Here is a 9992-nt window from a genome sequence, read left to right as displayed (position 1 = left end):
GAAAGAAATAAACATGTTCAGCATGCATAAAGGGTGCTATAAAAAGGGAGAACATCTCTTTAGGCAGTCTGTTCCACTGCCTCAGTGTCCTAACAGTGAAGACGCTTTTCCAGATATCCAATCTACACCTATTTTGCTGCAGCTTCCAGCCATTGGCCTATGTTTTGCTGTCTTCAACTAGAGGGGAAACGTGTCTTCCCTCTTCTTTATGGAAGCCCTTTAGATACGGGAGACCCTCACCATTCGTGGGGGATCTGTTCTGGAGATCCCCGCAAATGGAGAAATCTGCACTGATGGGGCTCCCTGTCAGACCCCACAGGCACCCCCTGATCCCCACTCCCCACCCCTCCCTGCGAGAGGCTGGAAGCATGGGCCTGGGGACTGACTGCGGCTGCCTCCAGGGGAGAAGATGCTGCCCCTGCCTCCCTCTCTATCTCTGGCACTTGCTGTCCGCCCACCCAGCTCTGCCTTCCCCTCCCGCCCGGATCTGCTCTCCACTCCACTCTCCCCGGCTTTGCCCTCCCCCGCCCTGTGCAGCGCTCCGTGCCTGGCTTAACTGCAGAGGCAGGAGCTCGGTGCAGCGCCAAAGGGAGCCATGGCAGTGCTTACCCCAACCCACCCAGTTGGCACAGCACACTGTGAATATTCGAATCTGCGAATAGCATATTCGTGAATAGCGAGGGTTTCCTGTATTTGAAGACTGCTATCACCTCCCTTCTTAAGTGCCCTTTCTGCAAGCTGAACGTGTCTATTTCCTTCAGCCTCTTCTCATATAACTTGTCTTCTAACCCCCCCATCATTTTTGTCACCCCCCCCCTCTTTAGACATGCTTTAACTTCTCCACATTCTTTTTAAAACGTGGAATCCCAAACTGAACACAATATTCTAGATGAGGCCTAACCAGTGCTGAGTAAAGAGGCACGATCACCTCCTGTGTTTTGCACCTAATGCTTCTATTGTTGCAGCCCAAAACCGCATTTGTCTTTTGTGCAGCTGGATCACAATGTGGACTGTTATAACACAAACAAAAACCTAGGATTCCAGATTAGCCCAGGGGTTGACACGACACCACATTCGATGAGTGACAGAAAGGCTTTATTTACTATAAGTATTCAAAATCAAATTAGCCCAAACCAAAGCAACACCCAGTAATTAGCTATAAGGTGATGATTTCTCACCAAACAGGAGACAAGAGAGATGGTCTGTTTATTCCAGCCTCTCGAGATAACTGGGGCACAGCAGCAGCTGGTGTCAGAGAGATTTCTCACTCTTAAAGCATGTGCTGTTAGCTGTTTTCACTTCGTTCTTATACCCTTAGTTCAGCATCTTCTAAGTATTCTTTTTTGATTTATACAACTAGAAGAGTCCCAAGCAGTAATTGACAGGAAAATCCTGTTAATCAAATGTCTCATTATCGGTTATCAGAAAGTTCCAATTTGAATGAATGACTTTCCTCAGTGACTAAAGGTTATCCATTTCTACTAAGTTTGAAACATATCAAGAAACTGATTAACAACCAAGAAAAACACAAGGCTTTGGGGAGTGTCCTTGGAAAACTGAAGGAACCACTAGCCAAAACAGAAGTAAATCATGAGGCGAATTGGGGTGACCACCCCAAGCCCTGCACTTTGGGGTGGCCCCATGGAGCCAGGGGGAGCGGCTGCTGCAACTCCGTGCTGCTGCCAGCTTCATGTCCAGCCACTCGGTATTCCCCCCCCCAACCCCGGCTGAATCTGCTGCCGAATCCAGCGTGTCCAGCCACGCAGCACTCACCCCTCACCGAATCCGCTGCCGGCTTCATTGTGTCCGGGGGCGGGGCCCCACACAGGCTGATTTGCCCCGGGCCCTGCACTCTGTTTGAGTCGTGTCTGTTTGAAATCATCATGACTATAGTAAGGTAAGCTGGAAGAAATACCTCATTATTTCTTCTCATGTGGCCTAGCCATGAACTCGCATCCTCTTGCGCTATGCAGTTAGCATCAGTATTTTGTATTTTAACTTTTGTGAGTAGGCCCCAACTTAGCATGAGTTTCAGAGTCATCACAGACTTATATCGAGTCTGTGATCTCCCAAGACTCTCAGATCCTTCTCTATAGGGCTGCCACCCAGCCAGGTGTCACCCATTTTATATTTGAGTTTTTTATTATCCTTCCCTAACTGTATTACCTTGCATTTATAAGCTTTGAACTTCACCTTGTTAGCTCCAGCCCAGCTTTCCAATCTGTTGAGATCCTTCTGAATTGCACTGTCCTCCTCCAATGAGTTTACAGTCCTTCCCAGTTTTGTGTTATCTGCAGATTTGCTCAGGACACTCTCTATTCCAGCATCCAATTAATTAGTAAATACACTGAACAGCACTGGGCCCAGGACAGACTCCTGTGGGACTCCACTCGAAACCTCCTGCCAGTTTACATTTCATATTCATGGTTATATTTATAATTACTCTTTGCTTGCTGTTATCAAGCCAGTTGTCTATCAACCTTATAGTAATTTTGTCTAATCCACATTACTCCAATTCATCATTGAGAAGGTCATGGAGGACTTGCCAAAAACCTGGCTGAAGTCCAGATGCACTATATCCACCTCATTCCCTTCATTAGCCCAAGGAATTACTTAGTCAAAGAAAGAGATGAAGTTTGCTAGTCAAAGAAGGTTTAGGCTGGATATCAGAAAAAAAAACTGTCTTACTGTTAGAAAAGAGAGGGAGTAGAATAGACTGCCTAGGGAAGCTGTGGACTTTCCATCACTGGAGTTTGAATAAGAATTTGAATAAGCATTAGGGATGATTTTAGGAGTATCAGTGCCTTGAGTGGATATGAAGAACAACAGCTGGAAGCCCAAGAGACCCTCACACACACATCAGAAACTGGAGAGGACTGCGCTCAGTAGCAGGAGAATGACGCAGCACTCCACAACTGACTTGATTATGAAGTGATGACAGAAAGGGGAATTCTGGCTCTCCAGTTAGGGTGTGTGCTGAGTTGACTTCTGTTTGTAGATGCTAGGTTGCAGTGCAGAGTGGAGGATGCCTGGGGAGAACTGTCTGGGCAGGTGTTAGACTCCCCCCTCTTCAACTCCAAGGGGTCCTCCTTAGGGACCTTCATTTCCCCAAGCTGTGGGGAAATGTGGGCACACTGGAGGATAGGGTCAAGATCCAGGATGACCTTGACAGGCTGGACTCATGGGCAAAACAGAATCAGATGAGGTTTAACAGGGATAAGTGCAAAGTCCTTCATCTGGGTAGAAAGAACCCTCACCACAACTACACAATGGGTGGTGGCCCACTGGCTGGCACAGCATCTGAGTGAGATCTGGGGGTTATGATCGACCAGCAGATGAATATGAGCCAGCAGTGCAATGAGGTTGCCAGGAAAACAGATAGAACTCTGGCATGCATCAGCCAATGTATGTCCAACAGATCCAGGGATGTGCTCCTCCCTCTCTATTTGGCACTGATAAGGCTTCAGCTGGAGTAATGCTTCCAATTCTGGGCACTGCACTTCAAGAAGGACATGGATAAGCTCAAAAGGGTACAAAGAAGAGCCACCCGCATGGTCAAGGGCATGGAGGACAGGCCTTACGAGGAGAGACTTGGGGAACTGGGCCTGTTCAGTTTGAGTAGGAAAAGGATGAGAGGTGACTTGATAGTCACCTACAAGTACATCAGGAGTGAACACCACGATTTAGGTGAGCAACTCTTCAGGAAGGCACCTCAAGGGAAGATAAGGACCAATGGACATAAGCTTATAGAGGGTGTGCCCACCTGGCTTTGAACATCCGGTCACATGCGGCTCTATTCCGGGTGTTTGATGACGTTCGCCTTATCGTCCCTGGTGGTCCGCCGAGTAGGTGTTCGCCTCCGGTGTGGTTTTCCGCAGTTCCGTCTGCCACGACTTTGAATCTTACTTCAGTGGGGGGGGGGTCGAACCACTCAGGATCTCTCAACGGTGGGATGTCTATCTGGTGGTCTTCTGTGAGGCTCCACCACCCCTCCACCTTGCCCTTACACCCAGCCTTGGCGGGTCACTGTTATTCTCCCGGCCAGCCTCCCAGCCGCTGCTCTTCACTTACTTTCGTGGGAGGGCCAAGCTGCCCTGCCTAAAGCGGAAACAGGCAGCAGTATCCTACCCGGGCCTCGAGGCTGCTGCCTTTTCTAAAGGCTAACAACCACCCTGTGGCCTATGTACCGCACAGGCTCCCTAAGCTACAAACCTCAACCCCTCCGAAAGTGGAAAACACAAAATACAACCAAAAAAAACTACGGATACCCTTTTGGGGAATCCAGCTGTCCCCTTCGATTTCCCCCTTTGCCGAGTTATTAACAACTTTCTCTCGACCTTAACGGTCTATGTTCGGCCCTATACATGGCCGGGGTATCCTGCAGATTCCACCCCGCTCATTCGCTCTTGTTGCCCAGCCTTCAGCGTCGTTGGCCCCGCTGTGGTCCTACGACGGGCACCTGCCCCCTCATCCCCCACCGGGTATGCCTCTTCCCCTCTCCCGGTGCCCTCAATGGTCCCACCTGGTTTGGTGCCGTGTCCTGCGCTGACCTCTTCCATTCCTCTGCTGAGGCCTCCGGCATCGGGGTCTTCCTGTGCTCCTCTGCTCTTTTGCCCGGGTTCCCAGTGCTGAGGAGCTGCCTTTGGCTCCCGGCTCCTATCGTCTCTGCTGACAGCCTCTGGTCCACCGCGTGTGCCTGCACATTCTTCCCTACTGGAGAACGCTGCTCCTGACTCCCTCTGCTCCTGCCAGAGCTTCAAGGAGGCACCTCCTGCCGGTCTTCCTGCTGGCATCGCTCTGCTGCCCCCTTCCTTCTTGCCGGCGGCCCGTTTTATTTCCGCTGGCCAGCAATTGCGTCTGCTGTCACTGGCCAGCCGCAACTGTATAAAGGTGCGGCTGATGAGCCGCACGGGTTCCTCCCTCGGTTCCGGCTTCGCTGCTGGTCCTGCTGCAGGTATCTCCTTTCACCTTTTCTTTCTCCTTCTGTCCCCTCTGAAGGTTTCTTACCCCGGGGCTCCCCCCTGGTATTTTGGGGTCCCCCCTTCTGTGTCTCCCTGTGACAGAGGGTAAATTCAGGCTAGATATAAGGAAGAACTTCTCTGTAAGGGTCGCCAGAATCTGGAACACACTCCCACGAGGTGGTACAGTCACCATCCTTGGAGGTGTTCAGGAGGAGGCTGGACAGGCATGTTGTTGAGCTTGTCCAGTCCCATGCCATGGGCAGGAAGTTATTGGGCTCAGACATGATGTTCTTACAAGTCCCTTCTGATGCTACAATTCTATGATTCTATGTTTTTCTAAAAGCTTCCTTTACTTTGGAACCAGGCCAGACTTCAGCATAGCTATTGGTTGGATGGGAAAAGATGAAGAATCTAGGAATTGCCCTTCTCACAGGCCCATTTTCTAAAGTACCTGCCCAATGTAGGATTCTCTTCTTCCAAGCCAATCTCCTCCTTCCTTTCACTATTACTGTTCTTTGGCCTTGAGGCCTCTCATTACTCAACCTCTGTTAGAAAACAGAAAAGCCAATTTCTTTGCTAACCAGCAGCCTGTGGAGTTTTTGGCTGTGTTGGTAGTTTCTAAAGGGTCATTTTGGGATAGAGGCATATTTTGCAACTTTTGTTTTAAGGATCACTTATTACAAGTGGTGACTGATCACAACTCTCTCTGAACTAAGCTATCTTCCTGGTTAGAACATATTTTGGGTGCCAGAAGCTAGCATTTCTTGAGACTATTAGAGTAAATATACAGTATTTCATAGCGTTTGTTGAGATCTCTGGGGAACTGCACCGGTATTCAAGGAGGAAGCAAGGATGGAAGAGCAGCTAGTGTGAGCACGATGTAGCAGCAGTAGCAAAGGAGAGTGGAAGAAAAAGCCTGCCTTAAAAGGAGGAAATGAAAGACAAAGAGTTATTTTTAGAGTCTGGGTGCTAAGAGGAAAGACTGCATGGAGCTGCAACAAATCTAAAATGAGGGCTAGGAAATATGGGCCTGTGAACTGACCAGTGTCCATTACAGCAGAGGTACATTTTTGCATTGGCTTGGTTGGGGGTTGAATCAGGCACAGCAGAAATATACCTCCAGTACTGTACTGCTTCTGGGATTCACAGTAGAGTAAGGCAGTGGTGCTCAACCTTTTGGCCCCATGGGCTAGATGAGTTACATGGGGCTGGTTTGTGAGCTGGATGGGCCTGTGGGTCTGGACTGGGCCCTGTGCCACTCCCCTTGCTCTGTGTGTCCTGATCAGGCCCCACACTGCCCCCCTAGCCCTGAGTGCCTGATCTAGCATGCGGGACCACACTCTATGGCCTGTGTAGCTCCCCACAGGTCTGGAAATTTGACAGCAAGGGAGTGGCCATGATTCTCCCACTGTCAAATTTTTGTGCACATGGGGAGACCTGATGACATGGCTCTGCACTCTGGATCTGGCCCACAGGCCAGGGGTTAAGCACCCCTGGTGTAAGGGATTCACAGGGCAAGGGAGGCACCTGAATGAACTAGGGGGGTGTCTCACTCTCCTGTCCCCCACTCTGCCTGCACTTCTAGCCCTGCAGCAGAGTGGTGCGGCAGTGTGCATTGTCATTCTGAAGAATGTCGCTGGAGCTCACTGCTGCTGAGGGAATTCTCACCTCATTCTCATCTTTTTTGCCACCAAAATCAGTAAGTTGTTTTGCCTGTTCAAAATTGGGCATCTGCAGTAAAAAAAAAAAAGAGGTGACATCTCCCCTCATCAGCAACAAACTTCAGCTGCTGCTTCTCCGTGCTACCTACTGCTAGAGTCTCCAGAGCCAGAAGGTCCAGGGGGTGCAGAGGACAGAGGACTACCCAGGTCACAGTTCTGGTCAGTTATGTCCCTAAGGATTCAGCATTGCTTTTCTCATCTTCCTTAGACTCTTCTAACAGGCAGGCCCTGATTTCCAATGGCTACCTATGCCTTTCATTCTTCACAATATTTTAGTCAAAGTCATGGACACATGAGCCACTTTGTGTAGGTATTTTTTAACTTTTGTTAGCAGCTTATTGAGTTAGTGAAGACACAGAGCTTATTAGATGGTGATATGCTGACTTGGTTGTTAGCATTTTGTCAGCAAGTGGTAGGCCTGAGAAGCTCTACCACAGTTACTTGGAGACCCATGAGTAGAATAAGGCAGTTCTACAGGTGGGGATTAAAGGACACTGATAGCTATGTATGACCCTGAACTGAATGGTGGAGGCTGCTTTTCAAAGTATTATTTCAGCTCCTTCCAAATGGACATAGTCCACTCTCTTCTCTAGCCACGAGGCAGGTATATGCAAATGCAAAGAACTGGATCTTTTTTTACAGTTAGGGTGCCCTAACTTTGTGGTGGTATTTTCACACTTCCTCCTGCTTATTTGTTATACCCCTGCTATTTTGAAAATTTATTTTAAAAATATTTAAATAGATTTCATAGACATTAGGGCTGGAAGGGACCTCGTAAGATCATCGGGTCCAGCCCCCTGCCCAAGGGGCAGGAAGTCAGCTAGGGTCAAAGGATCCCAGCAAGATAGGCATCTAAATGTTTTTTAAAAGTTTCCAGAGTAGGTGCTTGTACCACCTTTGGGGGGAGTCTGTTCCAGCCTTGGGGGCTCAAAGAGGAAATAAGTTTTTCCTTATGTCCAGCCTAAAATAGTCTTGCAGGAGTTTGTGACCATTGGACCTTGTCATCCCCTGGGGTGCCCTGGTGAACAGATGTTCCCCCAGATCCTGATGCACACCCCTGTTGTACTTACAGGCTGCCACGAAATCACCCCTGAGCCTGCGCTTCTCCAGGCTGAAGAGTCCCATAGCTTGCAGCCTCTCTTCATAAAGCCTGTTCTCTTGCCCTCTGATCATGTGCGTGGCTCTCCTCTGGACTCTTTCAAGCTTCTCCACATTGTTCCTAAATTGTGGAGCCCAGAATTGGATGCAATACTCCAGCTGCGGCCTCACCAAGGCCTAGTACAGCAGGAGAATAACATCCTGGGTCTTGCTTGAGATGCATCGGTAGATGCAAGCCAGAGTTTTGTTCGCTTTACCAGTTGCAGTATCGCATTGGTGGCTCATGTTCATCTTGTGGTCAGTCATGACCCCCAAATCTCTTTTGGTCATGGTGCTAGTGAGTATAGCATTGCTGAGCCTATAAGTGTGATGCAGGTTCCTTCCCCCAAAGTGGAGCACCTTGCATTTCTCCATATTGAATGCCATCAGGTTCTCTGTTGCCCTGTGGGGTCAGGCTAGATCTCAGGATCTCAATATTGCGCTGTTAGACAGGAGGGTGTGACACAATTACGCATATACAAACGCACAAATCAATTAGGTGCATACACACACACACATATACACGCACACTACCAGCTCAGGCACATACACATCCAAACCAGCCTAGACACATGCATACCTATCACCAATTCAAGCACATATACTATACACCCCAAAAGTTAGACAAAAATCAATTTTCCATACCCGCACACTCAGTACACATACACATATCACTAATTCATATATCATATCCACAATAACAAAAAAATATATATATACACACACACACACATACAACCCACCTACACATAGGTAAGTTCCTAACTTGGATGGCATAGTATATATGTGTGTGCTTGGGGTACCTGGGATACTTGAGGGAAGGTTAAGGTGAGAGAGTTAAAGTGTAGGGAGTGAAAGTTTCCAGAACTGAGATTAGAACTGGTAGACTAGAGAGAAACTGGCTGAGGAACTGAGGCTTGCAGTTACCTAAGGTAGATTGGGGCTGGAAACTGAGGCAAACAGCTGAGATATTGGGCGGGGGGCAGATAAGTGGTGGCAAGGAGGTGACAGCCAGGAAAGAGAGAGAGAGAGAGGCAGAAACCTTGGAGCTTGGGGCTGGAAACAGGCTGACAGTTTAGAGACTGGGGGGGTAGATAAGTGGTGGCAAGGAGGAAACAGTCAGGAAACAGACAAAAACCCAACTCGGGGTTTCAAAATAACAGGTTTATTAAACAGACAACACACTACACAGCCCCATGAAGTTACTGGTTCCCACACATGCACACACACACACACACACACATACACAAGCACTCACAATGGCAGCAGGAGAAAGAGACTCAGTGGAAGGGTTGGAGTCCAGGTAGGGAAGAGAAGCAGAGTCCCAGTCCTTGGTTGAAGAGGGGGTGGGGGTGATAGCTACCTATTCAGGCTGGAAAGGGGTCCTTGTCCAGTAGGTGTTGCCCAGAGTGGGGTCGCCGGCAGGGCCTCTGGGTGGATAGGTGGTGTGGCATGGTGCTGGTCCAGATGGAGGGGGCGTCCCAAGGAGTCAGTCTTCACTACCCCTTTTATGGGGCAGACTACTTCTGATCTCCTATGGGGAGGGCCTGTCCAGGCAAGGTCAGTCCAGTTCCAGAGGGTTCCAGGTATTCTTACTGAGCATGTGCAGCCTGGCACAATGGTGGGTGGCCTCATCTTTTGTTTCTTGAATGCTGAGGGTGGTTCCAAGGGCTGGGTTGTTGGTCCAGGTATTGGTGTTGATGGTTAGGTCATTCAGAGGGAGCTGTTTTTAGACCTACTGCCATTGTCTCTCAAGCACCTTCATTCATCCTCATTCATTTAGGAATCAAGTTACATAGGAGGGGTAGGTGCGAGTCATGGGTTACACAACCCGGCCTGGGGACAGGATGGAGACTTGAAAAACAAAATGGAAACTTGACATGACTTATGCTAACTTACATATGTAGGCCTAACTCATATAGTACCAGTAAAACAGTAATATAGAACAGTAAAAATCAATATAAACGTAATAATTATACAATATAAAGAAGGAGAAAAAAATAAAACAAATACAACTTGCTACCAAAATAAAATGCTGAAGCTTATCCTGTGTCTTAGCTCACTTATACTTATCTATAGTGAATATAGAGGGAAAGAAAAAGTCAGAAATGGTTGGGGGGGAATGCATTTTAAAAGAAAAAAAAAATTTGGTGTTTTGCTACATTTCAAGCCT

Source organism: Alligator sinensis, unplaced genomic scaffold, assembly GCF_000455745.1.
Source record: "Alligator sinensis unplaced genomic scaffold, ASM45574v1 scaffold280_1, whole genome shotgun sequence".
Taxonomy (NCBI): domain Eukaryota; kingdom Metazoa; phylum Chordata; order Crocodylia; family Alligatoridae; genus Alligator; species Alligator sinensis.
The sequence above is the reverse complement of the archived record's forward strand: the minus strand, read 5'-3'. Positions refer to the sequence as shown.